We start from the raw sequence: 26027 nt of genomic DNA, 5'->3' as shown, positions 1-26027 counted from the left end.
TAGAAAATACATTCTTAAACAAAAACTTAGTTTCAAAATATCATGGGAGAGGTGACTTTTTAAAAGATCAAGTTGTCTTATTTTGTAATATATGTTGCTCCTGATAGATATGCGATTTATGCAGTTACATCGGGTTATCTTTTAAAGGAATTCGCATTTCAGGCTTTGTCTTGTGATTTCTACATGAGTAATAATGTGTGAAGAGTGACACTTGAGTGGCAAATCTGCTGGGACCTTCTTCCAGGAAGGAATTTTGGATCTCCTTTGTGAAGTTGGTCAGGTTTATTTTTAATGCCCTCTCAGTCTGTCTCGAATATATTGTTTCCTCTTTGACTTCTAACACCCTGATATTCTTCTTTGGACTTCACAGGTATAATGAGATATCTCCATCTCAAAGGAGAAATTAATGAATACCGACACCCTCATGGAATGCTTGTATTTCCAATGAGGAGCTTGTTGAAACAAATCAATTCCTGTCTGGGGCTGTTCCTTACAGGCAGCCTGGCTGTCCCTGGGACCCTTGGATTCTTCTGAATCCTCCTGCCAGAAGAACAGGGTTTAGCCTCTTGACGCCTCTGTGCTTAAAAAACTGCTTAAAAAAAAAAGCAGTCATGTTATCAACTGCTTTTAAACTTAGTGTATATTAAAATACACACATTGATCTTAGGACCATAAAGAAATCATAACAGCGTCTAGCTAAGAAAGGAAACAGAATTTGTCAAGGAACACACATTTTAATGCACTGAAACCTGAGTTTCTTTAACACATTACTGTCAAAGGGCCACTTTCCTGAAGACTTGTCTGGTGGTTATTCAAAGCAGGTTTTATGTCATATGTTTATAGTTATTTGGGATAATAGCAAGTGTGCCTGTTACTTATTTTACAATCGCAATCATATATAATTATTTTATAACATTTGAGTGAGGTATAAACCTTACTTAAACCCAACAAAATGTAATTCATAAGGGAAATTATCAATGGTCCTTATGTGCTATGCCCAGAAATTTAGTGACAACTGAGGGCAGCACTTGGCAATAAAAATACTAAAGTTAATTTTAGCAATACCAAAATTACTTGAGAGAGCATCACTAACTCTGCATAACTGATTTTCCTGAAAAGTACAGTCTTAATATTTAGTATTGCCATGCTCCCTGGAATATCCTATTGAACTTTGTTACTCATGTATCATTTCATACAAAAGTGGGTCTTTTGTTCTGCTAAATTGGAAGTGAAAATTTGTCAAGGGAATGAGCTTGCTGTTAGTTTAGTTTAAGTTTTAAACTTTGTAATTTTATATTACATGGATTCAGTGTCTGATGAATGGTTAAAGGTTACAATCCCTCCCTGCCCTCAGTGTTCCAGGCTTCCTTCCTTGACAAAAGGGTAGTCAAGAAGTTTACATTTTGATGATTTACTGAGACTTTGTATTATTAAAAAAAAATTCCTTATCACTCTTATATGTCAGTTAAAAAATACCAGCCAGAGACTCCATTCAGCTAGGCTGACTCAGTATTTCCTTTGCATGAGAGCTTGATTGATCAAATTGAGTGTATAGCAATCCAGTAATTCCTTAAGATGTTCAAATGATTGGATTTAGTTGCATTGTAATTATTTAGCTTTTATTAATATGGTAAAGAGTGCAGTGAAGATTAGAGCTGAACATATTTCAGTGCATTTGATGAATTTAGACAAACATGACAGAACAAGCTGATCCTAGTATACCTCACCTTTTACCTTACACTTTCTGAGGAGGGGAGGTTTGAGTTATCTTCATTCTCTTTGCAAAGTGCCCAATTAGGTCAATGTATTTTACACGTTTGAAAAACAGACAGTGGTGAACTGTGCTTTAATAGTAGGTAGTCCTAAACTAGAATTTTTGAGTTTGGACAGCTGCAAATCCCCTTTAATTTCTCTCCTAAAAATTTATCGGATCATCTGACTTTCCTTATGGAGATACTGTAAAACATGAATAGAATGTACTATTAGGTCTTTAAGAAAAAGAATGAATTCTGCTTATTGATTTGAATGGAATAATGAGCATTATAATTGGTTACAGCAAACAACTATGATTTTTTTTTCTCCAGTATCTAACTGAAATCCCTAGTAATTTTATATGTTCTTAATCATCTTAGTAAAATTTGCCAAATGTCACTTCAGGTTAGTTTTTTGACACTGACTCCTTAAAAAAAAAATTAAACCAACTGGGCAATTACAAAAGTATTTACAGTTAAATAGCTTTTTGTTTTTGTTTTTTTTTTAATAAAGAGAATATCTCTACGTTTACCTCAACAAAAGGCAATGTAAACTTACAAGAAAAACTCCACAGACTTTGATATGGTATTAGAACCACCTCCCTCCCCAGCCCACCTCTCACCTGCCATCCCATAGTAAGCCACTGTCAGTGGTGGGAAGTGAGTGTGACTTTTTTTTTCAGTTACTCTTTTCAAAGCCATTGATCTCCCTTCTGGACATTGCCAAGACAGCAGCACGTGTACTAGTATTGCCAGAGCACACTCTTAATTCTGGGTGTTGGGTGATCACAGCTTCTTTTTAGGACACACTTGAATTGGTGGTATATGTGAGATCCGGTTTGGAAGCCACTCAAGGAGCTTGGACTAACTCCACCTTGGGCCCTCGCACTGCCCTTCTGGGCAGAGTAGACACACGGTGGCAAGCGAGCGTTGGGTGGTTGATGGGATCAAGCCCTGCTCACAAGATATACAGGGTCACATTAAGTGGATTTGCACCGCAGCCTAATGGGGCATTTTAAGACTACAGTAATCAGTGTTGGAAGATGATTGGTTTTTCTTGTTATGAATTGCTAATTAGTATTGAAAGCCTAACCTGTTTTGTTGAACAGCCTCCTTTTTTTCTCTCAGAGAGTGGCTTGGACAGTAATCTATTTACTCTATCTCTACACTCCTCTTCCCTCTTGTTAAAATAAAATCTAGAAACCTCTGAGGACTCCCCACTGTTGAGTTCTGCTTGGAAGGAGCTTTAAAACAGTGGCTCCAAACCGAAGTAAATATTGACTGGGCCCGGGGCTGGCCGGGACGGCTCAAAGCCTCCTATTGTTCCTGCTTAGTCAGCACTCACAGCCGGCTCAAGTATGCATGTGTTAGGGAGAAAAAAGGCTGCGGAGGGAAATGAACAGGGCCCACAGCTGAAGTCGTAAACGTGCCATGTAGACTACAAAGGCCGCAGGAGCTTATACTGGGTTACAGAGTTCGGAAGACTAAGAAGTGCCAGACCACTCTCTACCCTGGCTGCTGCAGAGAAGGTTAAGGTGCACGAAGCTGTTGGTCTTGGTGAGTCTAGCCTGTTTCTGAGTGAAATCTTCGTGCTGGTGATGCTGTCTTCTCAAGGGCAGATGAAATGTATAGCATTTCTGTGGACTTGAAAGAGGAGGGGTAAACCTGGATCCCAGACTAATCCTTCTGCCTCCCTGTACCTGTTCTGATGCTTGTCAGCCTTTCTGTCTTCAGCTGTCATGTCAGGTTGCATACTCTCTTGGGTCTCTTAAGTGCTTCCGCATCCCCCAGGGTATCAAATGGGTGAGGGAGAACCATATGCCATCTGAAATGCAAGTTCTGAAGTTCTGAAGCGGAGATGTTCTTATTCTATGAAAAATTTTAACTTTTTTTTTAAAGGAAAATTTAATCATTTAAATGTAGAACAGATTCCCTTGTTTAAAGTGGAGTACTTTGAGTTAAAAAGCTGCCTATATTTTTACCATTCAATTCAAGAACCCAAACAAACAGCTGGCTGACTTATGTTTTAGTAAAAACCATCCCAGTACATTTACTAACTGGAAAAGTAAACATCCTTAAAATGAAATTCTCATGTGTCCTGACTGCAGAGTGATTTTTAATAAAGACACAGTAAAGCCAGTAACATCTTTGGATTATTGTTCATTGTGACTGATATTGTAAGCATCCCTTCATCTTAAATGCCTGGTCTTCTATGACACTTGATGTGAACATGTCAGTGCTAAAGACCGCATGCAGATAAATACCAAGACAATTAGGAAATTCATTAATTGTCAAGGCAATGATCAAAATGTTTTGCTTCACTCAGGTCACACTAAGAATGAACAACAAGCGAATGATGTCACAATAAAGCAAGGAATGCTATAGACAGAGAAAGCACATGTGTTCAGGGGTATCAGAAACTACTTTCTGGAAGAAGAATAATGTAGTCTAGGGCCTTGAATGATGAGTATGATTTTAGTAGAGATAGGGAGAAAGAGTAGAAGAATATCCGGGGATCCATAACAACAGGAGTAAAGACTTGGGGCTGCAACTTTGTCAATGGATGTGGGGGATATACCAAAAGTAGTTAATTCAGAGTGGGTGAGTTTTGGTGGGAGATTGGAAGTTTGGTCTAGAATAGGTTAGCCATGGTGCAGGGTGTCAACAGAAGGTTGAAGATCTGCAAATGAGGCTTGGTTTGTAAGTGGTTAGGTGGTGGGATGGTAAAAATCAGGGCAGTTTTAGTATTTCCAGATGGAACACAGGGGTGCTCTTTCACATCTAAATTATTTCTCCAATTTATGGATTGAGCTGTTGTTTTCAAACTTCTATTTTAGCCAATAAAAACATTGTTAATGAAAATCAGTAGCAAAAACCTCTACTATGTAAGACAGAAAGAAAGAAAAACAGAAACCACCAAGTAAACATCAGGCTGCTTTTAAGAGAGACTGGGGTCTGGGTCTCCACCTACCTCTCTCCCCTAGCTTTTGAGAGGCTGTGAGGAGCCCCTACGGCTCTTTGAGCCACTTACAAAACCCTCAGGTAAAGCCTTGACATTTATTCAGAGGAGGGTATAATACTGCACTGTTGCTTTTACAGGCCCAGACTTGCTCGTGTGCCCCTCCGGAGATGGATGTATTTCTGAATCACTCCTATTTATTGAGCACTTGCTGTATACCAAGCAGTGTGCTTTACAGACTTCACAGTCATCATGTATTTAATCCTGACGACACCTTTTGTGAAAAAAGGAATTATAAAGATCTTTTTTCTACAGATGTGAAAACTGAGCTTTGTATACTTTGAACTTGGCCGGTCAGTGGCCTTTAACCACTGAACTGGGCTGTGAGGAGTGACACACTTTGTCTGACAGAACTCAGTAAAATGTTGAAAGGTTACCTTGGGACAGAATTTTGGAGGAGGCGTAATGGAGAAGAACAGTGAGACCATGTGTGAATATGAAAGGAGGGCTAAAAATGCACACATACTCCTCCTTGTTGAGCATTTAATAGACTGAGAGGTAGCAAGCTGCACCTGTTGTGCCTACCGCAGATAATTAGTATGACTGGAGGTTCACTGTTTTTCGTGAACTCAGTTCTTTGAATCTAATTGTGAGGCCATATGTATACACAATGTATGTTGTGTATGAAGAATAATTGGACTAGTAGGGAACTCACCAGCCAGCAAGCCCTCCTCCTCTGCATTCGGGTAAGCTTGATTCCGGAAGGCTGGCCACAATAGAGAGCTATTTCTGAAGATTTTCAGGAGAAATTCTGGAATTCCTTGAATAAAGACTTCAGACTTTAACAGTCATATCATCAGGAAATTCTTCCCTCTATTTAATCCAAATTCCTGCACTTTCAGTCAGGTTTGGGTTACATAATAACAATATGGATTTGCTTAAAATTTTTTAAATGCAGCTTTTCACTCCACAGTAAATATATTCTGAGCAAAAAGCATGTGTTTTTTAAGCCATCAGGAACAGTATCTGAATGCTTGGATTGACTCTATGTTCTTTTGTGTCCCAGAGCCCACCCCCACTCCCACCTTTCTCCCCTTCCTGTTACTTCCTGTCATCACAGGAGATTTTGCCCTATAGCTTAACAGCCAGTAAATTATTCCTGATTAGTTTCAAAGGCAGAAGTCTCCTGATAGGATGTGGGTGGATCAGGTTCCTAGATAATCTCCAGAGAGACAACATGGAGGGGGAAGAAAGAGTTTTGGCACCTTATCCGTTATGGACATCTGCTTTGCCAGGCTAACCCAGGTCTTTTAGTTGAAACGTGTGCTCAGAAACATTAGGTGATTCATGGCCTTTGCACAGTCCTTTGTGCCTCTGCAGTGGAAGTTATTACCCTTCCTCTACTTTCGTGTGTATGAATAATACTGGTATAAGGATGATACTGTAGTTTGTGCACACTGTCTGCATCTTTGTATGTGTTCCATTCCCTACAGTTTAAGACTCTTGAGGTCAAGGATTGTGGTTTACGTGCAGAAACACTATATACAAAGGCTGGCTCTTGATGGTTAAGAGTCTAAGGCAGATCCTGGGGACAGTTCTCAGCATCTCCACTAATTAATTATTGTGGTCCTGGACAAGTTACTTAGCCTTTTCCTGCTTCATCTACCTCATCTGTATTTGAGAATGAAATGCATTTATCTGATAGGGTTATTGTGATGATTAAATGACATATTACATCAGGACAGTGCCTGACATGGAGTATGTGATTAGTATATGTTAGCTATTAATAAATACTTTTGCATGAAGTTCTTTATTTTCATCATCTTTTTAAGTACAAAAACTCTTACAGTGATACAGAGGTATGTTAAAGAGACAGCACTAACTTTGGAGTTGGGTGATCTGGGTTCAATGCTTATTACTCTTCCTTAATTCTCAATTTCCACTTGTGTAAAATAGAGAGGATGTATAATTTGTGATGATCCGTTGAGGAAGTAAATGCATGTAAAATGCCTGCTGCATAACATCTGCTCAGTGAAATCTAGGTATTATTATTGTTGTTAGAGAATCATTTGAGTATTCACCTATGAGATACACTGCCTATAGACTTCCTCTCTTCATTTCATTTTCTTGCTTGCCTATTGCCAAATGTTTTGATAATTTAACTGAACTCATGTGTTAATCATGTGGAAATTCTTCCTGATTTTGTCAGTTTGAAAGACAAAGTAATATCTTAAAAAAAAAATACCCCAGCCTAGAGTCAGGTGACATGGATGTCACTGTTTTTCCCTACCAACTGGATGTTTGACCTTAAGCAAATCACTGAATGCTCTGGGGCTCTGTTCTTCATCTTGACAACAAGGTGATTGAATTAGTTGATCTCTTATGCTGGAGCATCTGACTCAGAAGATCTGAGATGTGTCAGCGCTTTGACACTACTTAACTGTTTGACCTTGGGCAAGTCACTTAACCTTGGTCAAGTCGAGTTCCCTCATCTGTGAAATGAGAGGATTGTTGTCCTCTGGGAGGTTGTTTTCAACTTCATGAATCCTTTGGTCTCTTTAACTTCCTTGGTTAAAATATATAATGTGCTCCCTTTGCCCCATTTTATCTGTGCAGAGGAATTAATACCAACTAATACAATATGTATAAACTTTTGAAGAGAACATTCACATGGTTTTTCTTTTCAAATTTAAATTTACAGATTAAAAAAATTTTTTTCTGTGTTACTTCTAATCATGAATTTAAGAATTTATCTGGAAAACCACACTGAAATTACAGTTAATCAGTAAGAAAAATGATATACAATGTCATAGCTTTGGGTATGTTTTATGCCCCAACTAGCCAAGTCACCATCATCCAAGTTAATGAATCCAATCCTGAGATTTGACACAGGGAAACTTTGACAGAATTGCATCTTGATTAAACTCTCAGTTTAGTTTGGTTCTAAAAATTAAGCAAGGTTTTTAAAAAAGTGTTTTAAAACAAGACAAAGGAGGGCCTACAACAAAAAAAAAGTTTTTCAATTCACAGCTCTAAGATCTAAATCTAAGTTGATTTACTGAACTGTTTGATTTTCATTTGTTTTCCTTTTGCTTTCTGGAGGAGATATAAAGTAGAAAAGGGAAGACTTTAGAACATTGGGTAAATAGAAAAGTATTGGAATGCAGCATACAACTATACAATTTAAACCTTTATGATACGTTAAATCAGTACGACTCCACTGTCAGTCTTTCGTCCTGCGTTTTTGCTTTAGCGCGTCTAATTTTGCATACTCATTTTTGATTATTAAAAATGTGAATAATGTCATTGTAGACTTTATAATATGAAAGGAATATTTCAAACATTACTTTAATAATCAGTGAAAACCAAAATGGACAAGACAGTTTGAATCTTTAAAATAGGTTTCAAGATGCCAGTTCACTATACAAGAAAGAATGATTCAGCCAGAAAATCAATTAAAATTTTAAGTGAGTTAAGTGCATTTGCATCAAGATGATGGTAAATGTGGAGACGGGTATGTAAACAGCAGTGAGTAATTATTAGCTCACTCACCTGTTTCCTGCCTTCCTTGCATTAGACAGACCTGCTTACAGAGGAGAAATCGTCTCATTTATTTGGAGACACCTGGCCTACTTCAGGGTCTGTTTTCTTAGTTGTTTCTAGTTGCATTATTCCTAATCAGTTTCATGGGTAGACTGGACTGGCTTCACCCCATTTCTGCGGCAGTGGTGGGTTTTCAGTGGACTAATCACGATCACAGAGCACGGAGATGTGTTCTCTTAGAGGTCAAGGCTTGTTCTCATCCAAGTAGATTGATCTGTGAGCAGCAGCCTTTACCGACAGCGGGATGTGTGTCCGCCAGTGTGTTTCTACATTTAGTAATTTGTTGGACATGAACTTAACATTTTTCATTTCCTTGCCATCTAATAAAAGCAGTCTGACTAAATTTAAGAATCCATGTTTAACTTCTGTAGAATCTGTTTCATTTTTTCCCTTGGCTTGTAATTTTGTAATCTTTGATCTTTGGTTATCAGAATGAGTATTTAAGTAGATTTATTTTGCTGATATTTATTACTACTTAACAATGTAGTTATGTTGATTAAAAGATAGTCTTAAAATAAGAGTTTATTATAGTAAAAATTTTGATTATGAAACTATGATTTTTAAACTGTATTTTTTACAAGTATTGAGTTTCTTTTAATCCATTACAGTCAGTTGTACCCATGATGAAATTGTGAGATGCTGTAGAAAGTGTATATATAGTAACTTTATATTTAGACTGTAAAGTTTGTGTCTGGTTCCTGTATTTCCAGAATTGCATAAGATAGAAATGCAGTGATATTTGTTAATATGCAAAATAAGTCATTTTATTTAATTACGTACATAAACTGCACTTTATCTTATCTGCAAATTAGTTTATCTGCTATGTCATTTGCTTTTTGTTTTGTATCATTATCAGAGTGACACCATCACAAAGACGCTATTTTTGAAAAAACTAAATAATACGTTTATAGAGCCGTTATTATGCATAACTATCATTCATTTTATATTTTACTTAAACCTACTTATTAGCTGACTGCAACATGCTGATAATAATATTCAAAAGTCCTGATTCCATAGTAAAATTACTGTATCTGGAGGAACTTGGCGAACTGATCTTGAATGTGTATGGTTTACACACAAAAATCCTACATAATGAGTGCTCGCTTCAGCAGCACATATACTAAAATTGGAACGATACAGAAAAGATTAGCATGGCCCCTGCACAAGGATGACACGCAAATTCGTGAAGCGTTACATATTTTTACAAAGAAAAAAAAAATCCTACATAATGAAGCTTTTTCAATAAGATTTCTTCACCTTTCTTTGGAATCAAGGCTATTCTATCTTAAGAACTATGTTCAGTGACAGTACCTTCCGTAGTAATTAACGATATTCCCAGCCCTACCTCCACACTCCCATGAAAACACTTTATTTTTACAGAAGCAGTAGTTTTAGCATTTTCTCAACAGCTATGTCTTTCAATAATGACACATATACATAACATGAGTTAGTGACTGTCACTGGCTCCGTGTTTGCAGGGAGACTCAGGAACTCAAGTGGATTTGTCAAAGGGAGAACTAACCACCACATGTCTAACTAGTGCCTCCCCCAGAGCCTTTCCCATTTCTCAGTAGTAACTCTCTCACCTCACTAAAGACATTACCACACCACATACACTGATCGCTTTGGTGTCAGGGTCACACCTTGTTAATCTTGTGTTGACTGTAGTTAGCGTAGTGCTGGGCACACAGTAGGCACTTTGTAGAATTTTTAAGATATGAGAATGATGATGCCATTAAGCACATAGCATCTGCTTAGATCCTGCTCATCTTTCATTTCATAGAAAAGGAGCTACGCTTTAGTTAACATGTTTTGTACTTGATAATTATAAGGCACAGAGAACCTATGATTATTCTTCACAGTGGAAGTGTAAATAGATCCTTATTCATTGTCTTTCTCAGCTGCATTGTTTGGTCTCAGCCTCTTATGTATTTGAAGAGATGGATTGATGATGGCAAAACAGGTGACATGCTTTAGGCCGCAGGGAATGTGTGGTCAAGTGAGTGTGGCTTTTTTCGTGTTACTGAATCCTCCATGTTCACCTGGCGGAAACAGTAACAGCAGACTGACTGACCGACTGATGTGGTCAAGGCTTAGGGTGGGCCTTTAAGGGTGCTTGTTGTTTTTGTTTTAACAATCATCAAATCAAGAATTTCATCTTTAAAAATGCCAAACACTTGAAAATATTTTGGGGCTGTTCTGTAAAGACTTAATGACTTTAAATCTATGCAATGTCACAAGCTATGACTAAAGTAAAAATAACATTTTCTTTTTTCCCCTAAAATCCTTTTAAAGTAAGATTCAGACAAAAACATTTATTTGGTCTGGTGTTTTAGGGCAGATTTAATGATAGAATGAGACTAACTATGAAACTTGATCCAGTGTATTTTGAGCAAATTGGTTAAGATGGTACTAAAAACACTGTCACACACATGTAAAGATTTGATAGAAATAAATTTGGTAGTTATGTTAACATATGAATAGTGAAGACCACTTAGGGGGATTTTTAAACAAAATATTATGCATGATAGTATAATTTTAATTTAGATGTCTCTGGATAAAATGCAAATGAACAATGCAGTGTTATGCAAGTTAAAGGTGGCTAAGAAAACACTCAGCTCCTACAAAGCAGATTTACTCATCTTTCTGTCCCCTTGTTTGGAGATTGTCACATAATAGATGTTTTACAATTTTTTCTGGATGAATTTAACTCATACTCAAACAGTTGAAAACACTTGCAAGTCATGACGTTATATAATCAGACAGTTTTTTCACCTTTAAAAGTAAATGACAGTTTTTACAAATTTAAGGAAATTCATTTTTTAACTTTCAAGCATCTACTGTCTGTCAGGTACTGACTAGCTAATTAACAAAAGTATTTTTGAATAACAAAATCGACAGTTATTCATGAATAAATAACCGAATTTATCTGCTTGTTTTGTTTTACAGCAAAAAGTACAAGTTTCTGTTTAAGTAAGAAATGTCTTTGGATAATATTCCTTTTCCCCTTTAAAGAACCTTCTTCTGCAGGCCACATTTTCTTCATTAATTTGTATAAAGATTTTTTGGAATGATGCAAAATGTTCTTCTACTTTTTTCTGAAATGTTTCTTTTTCTCTCCTTCTGTTTATAAGTGAGCAGTAAACTTTCCCTGAAGGTTCCTAGGAGATACCAAGTAGCAATATAGTGTTTGTCTGACGAATCTGAGTCAAGGTGCCTATTTCTCTCTAATGGAGGATGACAACGACGGATTTAAGAAGTCACCCCCTTATTGTCTCCAGCACAAAAACCTTCCGCCTGCATCTTTCAGCTTGTATCACCACTTCTAAAGGATCCATGGGCAAACTGCTGAATTTTTATTAATCAGCTTAACTTAATGAGATGAAAAGTCCTTTTCAAAAGAATGAAGAAGGGAGAGACAGATACTGAGAGCCACTCTAATTCTTTTCCATGAAAAAACCATTTTCCTCCCAGATTTTTAGAGAAGACACATTCAGTCCTGTTTCCAGGTAATTCATCTGGCTCGTCTTTCTAATTTTCACACACTTGGGGACTTGCTCTAGCCATGTGCTGCCTTTATTATTATTTTTTAAAGAAAGGAGACAGCTATAGAGAAGAGTTAATGAGAGTTGAGGGGGGAAATACCTTTGGGAAAGGAGGCAGGAAAGCTTAAGCTGATAAAACATGACTCTTTTTTGACGGGGGCTCTGTTTGGATAACTTGCCCTTGTCTAAATTCTTCTCTCTTCCCGTTCTTCCTGCCTCCCCCCTCCTTCCTCTCCCCTGTCTTGTCAAGCATACTTCATAAACGGTAGCAGCTGGAGACCTTTTAGTGGCATTCAGGGATTACTTCCCTTCGGGGTTTTAATAAGCCCTGGTGCTTGAAACACAGTAAAGGCGCTTCTGGAGACAATCACCATTCAGCCTGGGGACCATGGAACCTTTTCAGGGCCCGATGGTTGGGTCCAGGCAGGACCCCAGGATGTAGAGAGCACAGCAGATCACCATAGCTGGGAGTCCGTGGGCCCTGAAGGATAGACCGGGAGGCGGTCAGTAGAGGGATGGGTTTCCGTGCGGTCAGTAGAGGGTGCGTCCCATGATTTCTCAACCCACTTGATTCATGCTCCCTTAAATTGCTGGACTGAAATCTGTGACCAGCCAGAGTTGTCACCGCTCAAGTCCCATGGTTCAGGGCTTATGAGAACCCCCACGGTGGGAAGCCGCCACGGTGGGGGGGGGACACTAAGATGGCAAGATGCTGACCTCATTTGGTAGATCTCCTCAGGTGTTATAGAGCTGAGCCTGTTAGAGGTCAGGCGGTGCAGAATGCCTTGCTGTTGGAAGAGGGGTGTCTTACTGCCACTTTATTGTTTGTGAAGGCCACCTAGTAGCTTTCTTACGTTACCTAGTCACTTATCCCAATATGTGGCTTTTAAAATTTAGTTCTTGAGTGGGTCAGGAAAACATATAAAGATGGTGCCACGTGGGTGCTTCAAGTTCATCTGATTTTGTTTGTTTTGTCTTTGTAGATGGGAAAAACAGGAGGCAAATGACATTGTAGATGTCACACAGAGCACGGATCTGTCTTCTCATCTATGATTTCTGAGATTTCTTCCCCCTTGCTTTCCTGTATGTAATTCTGTGTTTAAAGTGTTTCCGGAAAGAACTTCTAGAAAATCCCAGGGTGCCAAGGAAAAGGATGGCCAATCCCCGTATTTCCTTTTTCTATTTTGCACGTGTCAGTTTTCCCTCTCCATTCCATCTTGACTTCATGTCATTCAGGAAGGTAAAAACACAGGCATTTCAGAGGATGTCGTGATTGCCCTATTATGCAGCGTTCTTTACAAGTCACATGGGTTCCAGGGACAGAACTTCCATTTCAGCAGTTTGGGAATCAGTCCACTCTCAACATTTGTTTGCCTTTTAACACCAGTGGGTAAATTTTTTCATTAGGTGGATTTCTGGACACAGAAAATACAATTGATTATGATTTCACTAAAGCATTAAGTGAAGGCGGTAGAAGCTGCCTGTCACAATGCCGTCTGGTTAGATCAGATTCCCTGTCTTGTCTCCACTTAACCCACTTCATGGCTTTTAGATTGTGTCCTTCTCTGACAGTTTCAACTGGGGAAATGAGAACAGTTTTAAGCTAGTCTTTGGGGGTTGAGTCTGGGCTCAGTGTGGAGCTGGAATATTAGGAAACAGCTGTTCTTGGCCTGGGTGGACAGTCATTGATTTTTAAGTACTTGGGCCTCCTGATGGCATAAAAACCCATTTGTGCCTCTTTAGATTAAGGTTAATTTTTGTGGTAGTGAGTGCAGATGCAATGAACAGATGCTGCACACTTGCTTTGGCTTTTATACATACCCTATACTTTAAAATGAAATTTAATTAAAAATTAAATACATCATTAGGTCATAAAAATAAAAAAAAATTCCCTGATTAGGGTGTATTGCATCAAATCAAATCATGGTCAACGTGGAAAGCTGATATATTAATTAATAAAGTTCATAGATAAATGTGAACTGTCCATAATTGATGCTTTTTTTTCCTCCCCCCATAGTTTATAGCCTACCAGGCTCTTGTATAATCATTTCATGAAACCATTTTAATCAGAATCAAACAGTTACAAGGATTGGAAAATGATGTTTGTTCATTTTCTCCAACACAGTGAAAATTACAGCTTTCAACTTCTGTGTGAGCTTTACTCTGAGTATTCATACATTTTATTTATTTAGACATGAATAGGGACGTACACCAGGCTGCTAAAATTCAACCTCTGAAATAAGAGACAAGTGACTGTGGTGTGGCTTGCAAAGGTGTGCTCAGCAGGACCCCCAGATCGTCTTCTGGGGAAGGAGAAACATCCCAGTTGTCTGGGAGGTTTGTGATTGACCTTGCGTGTGCCAGTGTTCTCATTTGTCTTTCAAAGTATCTGTATAGTGGTTACCTCTGTGGTTAGGAAATCATTTGTAGCTTAGAGTTGTAATGCTGCGAGACAGTCCGCTCACCTGCAGATAATGTTTCATTAGCCTCTTTCAAATTGACAGGGCTGGCTGCTTCCATGTATTCCTCTGGTGGAAATGAATGATCGCTCTGTTTGTTTTCTTCTTTCTTGTTACAGGTCACTTTCAGTAAGGATTCTCCCCTCAGGCCTTATTAAAGTAACAACCAGATAAACAAACTATGCTTCCCAAATCAGGAAGAGGGGAGATGGGACTTGGTATCCCTAACTCACCTTGGTTTTCTTACTGTGAATTTGTTTTCATTAGAGAAGGAGCATTGCACCAGAGAAAAGTTTACACACAATTCAGCAGTTCATGCTGGGATATTTCTATGTGAGCTTTTCTCATATGCTTGGCTATTAATTAGTTGATTGCATCTAGCCTTTTATTTCTTAGTATTATATAGTAAGTATTTTCTCATTGCTGGAAACAACCTGTGTAATACTGAAAATTATCCTTGTCGATGACTGCGTAAATTTTCATCAGTTCAGTTAACCGTTACTCACTTAACCACTACTTTTCCATCTCATTCCATGTCACTCTAGTTCAATGGGAAATAATAGATATTAACTACCCTTCCCCTCAGAGTTTCTGTTACCAGTATGTTTGGGGAAAGCTGGATTAAAGAAATGACATTATGTCTGAGCCTTTCAGTGCCTTTAACATATGAATAATCACTGACAGATCACGATGGAGAAACTCTAGTTATATGTGGCATATCCCAAACTTGCTGACTATTTAGAAATACTGAATTACTGTTCCTTCACATTAGACATACAACTTTTCATAATGTAGTTGTCCATCATATAAATGACCCATAAGTAACTCATTTTTTTTAAACTTGCTTAAAGCATTCCTTATAGTTTTGTTTTTCTCTAGGGTAGAATATTTTTGGGATTATTGGGTCAAACAGTATTAACATTGTATAATTCTTGGTAATATTGTTAGATTGCTTTCTACTCTCATTATTCTCTTACCAGGCCTGGGCCTTTTTTTTAAAGGATCTTGTTTAATGATCCCTCAAGAAAGAGCTGTTGTTTTAATACACATTTCTTTGATAATAAGTGAGATGAAATGCTTGTTTATTTATATGTTCATGGTTTATAAAGGCACTAATAATTGTTAAGCTTGTTCTTATTAAGCTGTGCCTTTAGAATAAAAATACTGCCGGCTCCCACTGTGCTGGATCAGGCGCTGAGATGAGCGCTGGCTACGTTCATAGTCTGCTCAACAGCCTTAGAACAGGAAAACGGTTGCCTGGCTCTTAGTACGTACCCATCTCTCTTCAAGCAGTGCCGTATGTTAAGTCATATAATTTATATAACGACGCTGTGAGGTAGGTTCTATGACTGCCATCTTTATTTTGCAGATGAAGAAACTGAGGCATGGATTAATCACAGAGATGTGGGTTACACTGTTGTAAATGGCAGAACTGGGATTATGAACCCAGGTAGTCAGTTCCAGAGACTGAGCTCCTGACTCTTTCACCGTGCTGCCTCTGGTACCACTATTATTAAGCAAGTGTCTGGTGTATTCTTACACTTACCAAATGAGTGCTGCTGTGTCCCTGCCCATCCCCTGCCGTTTGCAAAGTAGTAATATTCTAGAACGTGTAAATTATATCCCATATTTGAAAATCCTAATTTATACCTGTTGCTCTCCTGTAAGTGAGGAGATAGGATGGAGAAAAGTGGGAGAGTGTTCAATGGCCAAAGTAATATGTTGTGTTTTAAAAGACACACCTTTGTAACTGGAGGCTAATTTCTCACCACCTGCAGTGCAGACTCTGTGCTTCTACAGCATTCGATGATTTAGCGCATCTTTGGTATCTTTGGTAAGATTTATTGTGTGGATCGGAAAGTAGGAGCCTTTAAAGGCAGTTTTTTAATGAAGAGTAGTTGACATGCAAAAATGACCTAAAAAAGTAAACCATGAGCTTAGTCATTTTTCTCTTTAGAAGCTTTTACATTTGAAATTGATTATGAAATTATTATATTTTTCTTCCCTTTTGAGGATTTTCATTAAAAATAACTTGTTCTTTATCTGTATTTTTAACTCAATAACTCATACTTGAAAAGCAAAAAAAAAAAAAAGTGCTTTGCAGCTCTCTCTGAATATTTGGTCATGAACCTTTCTAATAATATGCTTTCTCCCTCTGAAGCATTATTCATCTCCTGTTAGCGTTCTCCCATGAATTGAGAGTTAGGTTTGTGATTTTCTTGACAGATGCTGGAAGCAGGATAGAGTCACAGGACTTCTCTTGTCAGTCTAAATATTATAGATTGAAAAGAGTTATTTTAACCAAAAATCTTTTTTGGGGGGGATGGGGGGGTGGATTAAGGATGGGAGAGGATATGGCAATTCTTTTGTTTTTTCCAGACTTTTGATTCCCCTTAAGATTCTATAAAGATTTTACTTTTTGGTTATGGTTTAACGAAAAGAAAGTGACCGATACTGAAATTATTTACTGTTGTTGGCTTTATAGAAGAAATTGAAGCCTCCCACAGTAAAATTTAGAGATAGAATCTTTGCTTAGTTCAGCATTTAGACATTTGTAGTGGTCATTACTGGCCTGAGTAAAATAAAATAAACAAAAAGCAGGCAAATTTTAGAAAGATTTATAGTAGGATGTTCTTATAAAACCAGAAAGTTTAAAATATGGTTGATTTAAACCAGAAATGCTTGCTTGGTTCTCAAATATTTATAAAATGCTAAATACTTTTCATGCTCTTTTCTGATGGTTTACAGATTATTGCCCCGTATTGGTATCATGACACCTACTCCTCTGTCCGAACCTTGCAGCCTTCACAGCTGGTTATTATGGGACCGTGTTTGCCCATATTTCACTCTTTCCCTTTCAGACAGCCTTAATGGGGTTTAGCTTTTAAATTTTCTAACAGAAGTATTGGCTATGCAAGATACGTAGCTTATGATCCGTATTTGAGCACACAGTCTTATCTTCTTGAGAAAAAAAATAGGCTATGATATTCCAAGTTATTTTAACCGTAATAAATCATGTAATTTGATATAGTGTCTCTTCTGGAAACAAATATGTTACAGTAAACTGATAAACAGATCCTTTATTTCAGATTATCCATTTTATTAATAGCTTGAGAGTGTCCTGATGAAACTTATATGTCAGTTAGTTAAAATTTGTCATGACTTTCTGAAGTTTCTCACAGTTTTGGGTTATTAATCTCTAAAGGACGAGATAAAGCATTTCCTTGTATTGAATTTGAACATGCTTTATGCTTTGGGGTCCATGAAATATTAAATTCTGTTTGCCATTTTTGCAGGCAAGCTGGGCAGGAAAATTTATGCACGCACATGGATGGGGAAGGGATTGAGGTCATGGCATTTAGGTTCAAGGATTTGCTTTCTCTTTTTCTCATTTAATAGTAATGTTTAATTGAAATCTGTTCTGAGAGGCTCACGGATCACAAATAATATATACAAAACATACACACATACACATACATATAAATATGTTTTCATGGTAGTTTCATTACTAGCTTTAGTTAAGACGATGTAGATTGTGTCTGTCTGAAACTGATTTCAGAATCAGTGTTGTAGCATGCAGAGTATCTAATGTGGTAGCTAAAATGACATATTTAAACAAAACAAGTTTTAAAGTCATAAAAAGGAATAAGAAAGAGGGGAATAATATTTAAAGCATTGATACTTTCAATAATATTTTCAACCAATTTCCCTTAGGTTTAATTGTCCCCAAGAAGTTTCATTTGTTCACAGTCTGGGCAAACTAGCACAGCCTTGTGGAATGTTGGCTCACTCAGGAGACCATCCGTTGTGAGGCATGAGTGCTTTTACTAACCTGAACTTCACTGTCAGTGTGTCTGCACGGATCTGAATTGATACATCTCTATTTCTTAATGAGGAGTTTGGTCTTAAATGTAGTGAACCCTCTCACTGCGAGGCTGTCTTGTTACCTAAGGCTCAAAATCTATCATAATTACCATTTCTCTTAAACACCCATCATTAAGGAGTGCACAAAATGCTTGCCTTAAAAGGATAGTTTCATGGAGATTGCTTCTTGAGTATGTGTCAGCACAAAATGAAATCCCTGGGGTTAAGAAAAAAGAAGCACTTACACGCTGAAAAGTGGTGAAAAATCTACAGATTCAAATACTGCTGACTGAAAGGCAGCCAACGGGATGCATATTGGTGCAACCACAGAGGCAGCTAGGTCTGTGCCCCACAGAATTGGTGGGGACATTTCTTTCCCTGCTGGTGGGTTGAAATCCAAAAGCAGGAACCCGTTATGTGAGAAGTAGCTGATTTTGCCTAGACAAGAATAGACATCCAGTTTTGGGCTAAAAATGATAAGGAGTTGGCTTAAAGCAAAAAATAAAATAAAAGCAGTCATACATTAAAATAAAAACTCTGCATCATGATTTATTGACTTTGGCCATATCAATTTGCTAAATCATATGGATGCGATTTAGGAAGAATGTTATTTTAAGAAGCTTTGCTCCCCTTTAATTTGACATGACTAAACCTGAAGCCTTCTGGAAACCACAGTTCAAAATGGTTTTTCCCCCTAGAGTTTTCATCAATTTGCATTTAGAAATGTAATATTAGCTCGCATGTAGACTAAGGATTAATTTTGGAATATTTCTAGATAATAGGAGCCTCATTCCAAAAATGAAGTTGAGTATCATTTGACAAGAATTAACTGCTGTTCTCCTTGATTTCATGTATTTTTAAGGCCAGCTTTTGATTTATCAACATCCTTACTGATACCTAGTTTTACTCTTTCTCTTTTCCACTCTTGCGTAGACTGCTAGGATTACTCTCCTTTTTTTCTTTTTAAGGTTTGGAAATGTTGCATTATATTTCAAGAATGATCTCCATAAAGGAGAGAAATAGGCTTGATACAGTTACATGAATTTTTTCAGTTTTATATGTATATATATATCAGTTGGGGTGTACACAATTAAAGTTTCAGTTTAAGTTTTAATTTGCTTCTGTGGATGAGGTATAGCACCCTCCTGGCATTCAGAGGCTGTCAGTGTTACCGAGTTTTGAACTTCCCAGGGCATTGCAAGGAGGATACTTGTTTTCTCTGCAGTTTTTGAATGTAAGTTTTGTTTGTTTGTTTTTCTGTGAATTTTCAAATCGCAATGTAAAACATAGAATACTAATGAAGAAACTTGAAGGGTTTCTGAATCACAGTCAAGAGATACAGTAGTTTCAAAGAGAGTTAGACCAGCCATCTCTACATCTATTGATGGCCTGCCAGCTCCCAGTCATACATCACGGTCAAGCCAAGGTATAGACTCTCTGAGAGGCTCCGAGTTTGTTTCCTTAAAGTTGGAGTAACTTTACGTGGAAACAGTGTGTGTTTTCTCTTAAAACCTTTGCATATGTAATTGTTTACCTTTTTCTGGAAGGTCTAAGATGCCAAGGACCTCGAAAGTAGTGTTTCCTGAACTTCCTGGGCTGCATCCAGGGCCAGAAATGCACGTCAGTTGTTAGGATGGGTGGCCTTTGCGATTCTTCATCAGTTTTTGCAAGTGTGAATACTTTTGTGAGCAGTTCATTCATTTTGCCTCTCTGCTCCCAGTGGACAGTGAACAGGAAGGTTTCCTGCTGAGTGTACTGGGGGCTTTCTCCAAACTAGTCCTGGTGGTGCATTTGAATCTTCAACATGCGTGCCATTCCCCTGGCCTCCTATCAGTGGTAAAAGGAACATGGCACATAGGTGTTTAAATTATTCATCGTCATAATCGGCCTTTATGTTACACTGCCTTGCCAGGCCTCTGTTATTCTAGTGCATAATTGATGGTGCTCACAAGTGGAAAAGTTAGAAAAGCAGAAGTAATGTGCCGCAGCAGCAGTGCCGGGAGGCCGCGGGGGCGCGGCGGTGGGCGGGGCGGAGGGCGGCCGCTGCCCAGCGCCCAGGACGCGCGCAAGTACCGGGGCGCATTTGGCATCTGCTCAGGAATTATTTCCCTTATTTTCTGCATGCAGAAAGGGATGGGAAAGGTGAAAAGAGTCAGCACATCAGATTTTCGCAGCCTAACTGCACCTCTGATCTTGGCTCTTGAGTAGAACTGACTAGTTTACATATAATTTGACCGAAAAACAGATTTTTAACGTTTTTGGAGGAGTCCACTGCAGAAAAGGGCCCTGAGTCTGGCCTCGTTGGTATTGAGATTCACAAATGGCTCACAAAAAAATGAAAGCAGGAAGAAATTTTTAAAAAGCAGAGTGCACGTAAAATAACAAGTTCAATTTAGACTTGAAGGACTTTTCCCTTCTTGTTATACCTCTGTGTGCACTTACTGGAAAGCATGAAATGGAAAATATTCTGCATTGTGCATAAAAGTGCACTAGTAACGATGAGTTTAGGGCAGATTGAATGCACATAAAGAAACAAAATACTGAACTTTGAGATGAATTCTGAAGTCTGATTTTGGCCAAGTTATTTTGAAAGGACAGTTTTTAAACTTAGTTTAAATAATGCACTTTTGGGTACATGAGTAGATTAGGAAAATATTTTCAAAGAATATTGTCAACAACCATATTGGAGATCTCTTATGGTGGATTAAAAAGTTGGCTCTATATAGTATTATTTCCATCCTTGAAGAATGTTCATTTGAGACATGTCCTCTGAATTTTCTGCAATAGGCTTGCTAGTGAGAGGAGAGAGGATGGGAGAAGGAAGTGTTCTCTAGATAAAACATGGTGAGATTTTGTGTGTATTTGAAGTGGAAGGTTGTGGAGCACCTGGTTAATTATAAAAGGTATATATCATGTATCTTGGTTAATTATGGAAGCATAACTCACATAACTCAACTAGTGTTATAAAGATGGAAAGAAGAACAAAGAAGAGGGGGAAAGGATGCAGGAGAGGAGGATCAACAAGACAGAGAATAATGTGCTTTTTAAAAGAGAAAAGCAGTAGGTAGTTGGCACGAGGGGAGATTGCTGGTAGAGTGAAGAGAGGAAAGATCCAGTATTTGCTCATCTTTCTCATCTACTGTGTCTATGGTTTTCCCTACTGGAATTTTCCCAAAGTGTCATAATTTGGGGGTATTCTTGCAAGGTGCCAGGGCTGTTGCGGAAGGGCACCACTTACAACTACATGGAGCCTGTTAGAGGAGAGGAGAAACTGACCTGGAGAGCTGAGGGGTGGAGAGCAAGTGAGAAGACAGGGAGGAGAGGAAAACAGAGTCAGACAAGAAGAGCGGGAGGAAGATGTAGAAAAAGATAGGGCCCTTGGGAAGAGAGAGGGAAAAGGAGAGGGGAGGGAAGTAAGGAGAGAGAGAAGGGAGGGAGGAGATTGAGTGAGAGAAACAGCTGCCTTGTTTCTGCTGCTCAGGTGCCTTGGTCCACGTCCGTTCTTCCTTCTCTCTGCCAGGTGCTGGGTGGATGGGGCCAGCACCTCTGCAAGACCGCCAGGAGGACCGAGTGCAGGGCCTCCCTTCCAAGGGGCTGGTTTCTTGCTTCCTTTAGAAACTGGTACCCATCCCATGATGAACTAGTGAAGAACATCAGAGTGATGCCTAAGAAATTTCAAATAAATGCAAAATCTCCAAATTTCTGTTACTTGGTGAAATCTGACCCTAACTAAAGCTCTTCTGATAACTTTAGTTTTCTTCTTTTATTTTTCCCTCAAGGAAATGAATACTTTCTGTTGAATCTTTTTTAAATGACAGTGGTTAAAATCTTTTGTGCTGCAGAGATAATTTAAGAGGATGTAAATACATATTTATCTTCGATTTTTATTAGAAAGATATTCATCTCTGTGTCTTCAAGTTATACTTCATTTGCATTAAGAAGTAGGTATAAAATAAACATTTGGTGGTAATGATTTCATACCCCTCAGTGTTCTATTGGAAGAACTGTTCTTGTGTTTCCACATGAACTAGTAATTTTTCAGTGTTCAGGAAAGCTATGTTGGCTCTGTGGATGTCAACAATTATACCTTTTTAGTTTTGACATGGACAAAATTTATATATATGCATATTTATTTCTGTATATATAGTCCACATATATGTATATATGGAAAGTTTACGTATATTTTAAAATATAAGTTTATATTTTTCTCCCTGGCCTTTGTTTTAGATGCAGAATATGCAGAATTATTTGCTAATCATTTATTAATTGTTTAAAACAACTAACTAGAATTTGCTAAATATTACATTTTTTTGATTGAGTGTACCCTAACACTAAAATTTTATTTCTATTAAAGTAATACACACATAATAATTTTCAAACAGTGCAAAAGCAGTTCAAAGGAACAGAATGAAAATGTCTCCTTCTTTCCCACCTTTTTTCTTTTCACTAGAGGCAAATATAGGAGACTTTAAGAAAAGTATTTAGGATACCTAAAAACCACATTTTGAGATAATATGCTAGCTCTTTTGCATTTATTTTCTATAAGTGCAGAAAATAAAATAATTATGTGAGTTGGCTTGTCCATCCTTCCTTCCTCATGTCTTTCTCACATGATTGGTTTTTTAGTATTGTAATATTAATCAGGATTGATGTCATTATCTTTCCCAGACCTCAAAAATACTACCTTCCTTTGTCCTAAATAAGAACTTTTCACAGACCTCAAAAGACTAAGGGACGACTTGACTGGGACTCACATCCATTTTATTTCAGCTTCATATTTCATCCTTGAGTTACATTGTAATTTTGTTTTCAATTGCCATTACTCATTGTCAATGTAATATTTAGTATTTATCAACTGTTCTCTGGGTACAATATGGTGTGGCATTTTCAATAATGTATATAGATTAGCTGTTTTTCCAGACCATGAATAGCTTGTAGCCTAAGTAGGAAACAAAAAGAAATACTTTCAGTATTATATATACCTAGTGACAAAGTTTCATAATGAATGGATTTGGGAAAGTGTAGCAGGAGGTACTCAATTTACACAAAGTATTCTAGATAGTTTGTGTTTTGAGTTTCATTTTATATGCTAATATGTTTTTTGAGACTGTGTCTAACAGGAACCCTCTAAAGTGCTACAATGTATATAACTTAATAAACCTATTACTTTTTTTAAAAATTAAAGTTCTCTTGGTGCTGGTAATACACAGCATTTGATTAAATGTAAGACTTCCTAAGACGCATCACGCCGTCCTAGCTTCTTTTAGAATTTAGAAAATAAGCTCTAGAACTGATTACCTGCTACTTGGTAGCTATGTAGTCTTGGGCAAATTCTTTAACTTCTTGGTTCATCTTTTTTTTTTTTTTCCCTATCTGTAAAATAGTGATGATAACAGTACCTACCTCACAGTGCTGTTTTATGGATGACATTGAGTTAATATGTACATAAAGTGCTTGGTTCTGTGCATGGCACATTGTAGGAAATTAATAAGCATTAACTTTTATTATTTGAGTGATACATTACTGTGGATGTAGCCTTGATGCTTTATTTTAATTTATTCTCACTGATTAATGACATGTATTTTGAAACTAACTATTGTACAGCTCTGATGGTGAAAATAAATGTATTTCATAATTGACAATGAGCAGTGCTAATGAACAGGACTTATTCTCCTCTAGTAAAAACAAATGTTTGCAGCTTATGTAAATATCATTTTGATAATTGAAATTGAAATTCATCATGATATAAAATACATGATTCAATAAATGAAACATTACACTTAAATATATATAAATGTATTTATAGCTGAGAATTGGGGCCTTATGACATAGAAACAATGCCTTGAAGCTCTTAATGCTAATGTATTCTCATCTTCAGTAGCATGCTCAGTTATTGGTGTGTGTTGTAAATTACCAGGCACTATTTGATGACACCTTGGCTTGCATTCTGTTGAGGAAGAAGGTAGCTCTGATATATGCATTTGCATGCTAAATGCTCCTTTGGTGACAATTCCTCAGGTGATAAACTGGCTAATAACATTTATTATTATGTCTTTGTGGAGAAAATGAATGTTTCATCCCTATTTGTTGGAAAGGAGAGAGATGAGAGCTCAAATCAATTCATCCAGGAATTCTAATATTCCTCTTTAGTAGTATTTTTGTGTTAATTTCATCAAAGTTAACAAACAAAAACTAAAGATGGAAAAAAATCACTTAAATATTATTATGACAAGAAGACTGAAAAGGGAGTACACATGATTTCTTTAATAGAAAAAAGCAACATTTAGTGAAGCAAAAGGAATCATAGCGTATTTGATGATGCTGTGTAAAATCTAATATTAGCCACGAAGAAAGGCATCTCAGCACTGTTTACAAATAAGGCCAGTTTGAGGGTTAGTGCTGCAGCTTTGGACTGAGGATGCAGGAGAATGGTCTGGATATGGGGCTGTGGCTTACAGATCTTTTTTGTTCTTAATAAAGAACAGGGCTCAGGGCTCTCTGATTGTCAAGGAAATGTTAAGAATTATTTTTCTCTTAAGTTAAAAACTCAAAACCAAATCCATGTCCCAATACACCAAAAGCAATGCTAAAAGAGTCTGAGTTTCACGAACATGTTCTTTGAGGCTGTTTATAAGACATGTTACACCAGAATGATATTTTATCAGGGCTAAGCACATAATGTGGGCTTTTGGTCCAACAAAGCTGCTGTCCATAGTATAGATGTCTCATTAGCAAATTCATAGAAAATATTCTGTGTACTCTTCTGTTTTCTAGGATAATGACTTGTGAATTTTAATTTGGTGGTTCTGCTTTTCCTAAGCAATTAACCATCATTTATGCACAGTAACACATTTTAATTGGACTAGGGCTCCTGTTTCATTCAAGGACTTATGAGCAGCCAGTGCTTATTGGTTAAATAACAGTGCTAATCAATTCATAAGCTCATGATAATGAGTGATCATCCATAACGGTAGACCAAAAACAGGTTTGTGACACTCAAATTTATCAATTGTTTTAAGCTAGCAAAGAAATTGACTTTCACTGTCTATAAACTATAGTATTGAGATATTCATTGAGCCTATATGTAATCTCCTATACTGTAACTTAAGAAAACCAACTTAAATATGTACAACTGAATTGTACATTTCATTAAAATTTGAAAATCATGGTAACAAGACAGGGACTTCTGAGTTATAATCAATAAGACTAATTTAATTTAGGGGTAGCTGAGGAGAAAGACTAAAATCAAGTACTGTAGTTTGAATTATGGAAAGTGTCACATTTAATTTCACAATTGGTTCTGGTGTGTTTGGGGATTTAGAATAATTTTATACCTTAACATTCAATCTTTATTTTACAGTGAATAAGCTAATTTTGGATGACTGCTCAACCTGTGTCTGCTTGCTGTGATGGAATATTAGCTTTGGAATAATCTGGTAATTCTCACTTAACACCAATTAATAAGGAATTAGAATTATAATTTTAGATGTGAACAGAGTGCTTCAACTCATCACGTTATGTAGTTTATATAAATTGGTATTAGTGACAGGAAAAGAATCAAGAAGGCATACTGCCTGGCGATTCTTTTTTTTCACTTGTCTTCGTTCTGCTTTGTACATATATGTTGAAAGAAATTGGCTAATTTTGAATTTAATAATCGTGCTAACTTATTGGTGGTTGCTAGACACAGAAATGTACATGAGTCTGTTTCAAAACACCTCACGTGTCAGAGTAGAGCGTATGTCACCTAAGCCACCTAACGTCAAAACAGTCAACTAAATTCACTAGATTGAGTCAAACAACTGATTATCCGGGGGGCGGGGGGGGGGGAAGGATTCCGTTGTTT

The 26027-nt window shown here is 37.4% G+C and overlaps 1 protein-coding gene and 1 non-coding gene across 3 annotated transcripts in view; both read left to right on the top strand.

Moving 5' to 3' along the window:
* EFNA5 (ephrin A5) overlaps window positions 1-26027 on the top strand; it is a 266647-nt gene that overhangs the window by 14264 nt on the left and 226356 nt on the right. The window lies entirely within an intron of this gene.
* On the top strand, window positions 9410-9516 carry LOC116152409 (U6 spliceosomal RNA). Its single transcript, XR_004136040.1, has one exon. It is a non-coding gene; the product is annotated as a U6 spliceosomal RNA (small nuclear RNA).

This window comes from Camelus dromedarius, chromosome 3 (genome assembly GCF_036321535.1).
Source record: "Camelus dromedarius isolate mCamDro1 chromosome 3, mCamDro1.pat, whole genome shotgun sequence".
NCBI lineage: Eukaryota > Metazoa > Chordata > Mammalia > Artiodactyla > Camelidae > Camelus > Camelus dromedarius.
Note: the sequence above shows the minus strand (reverse complement) of the source record. Positions and strands in the feature narration are given on the sequence as shown.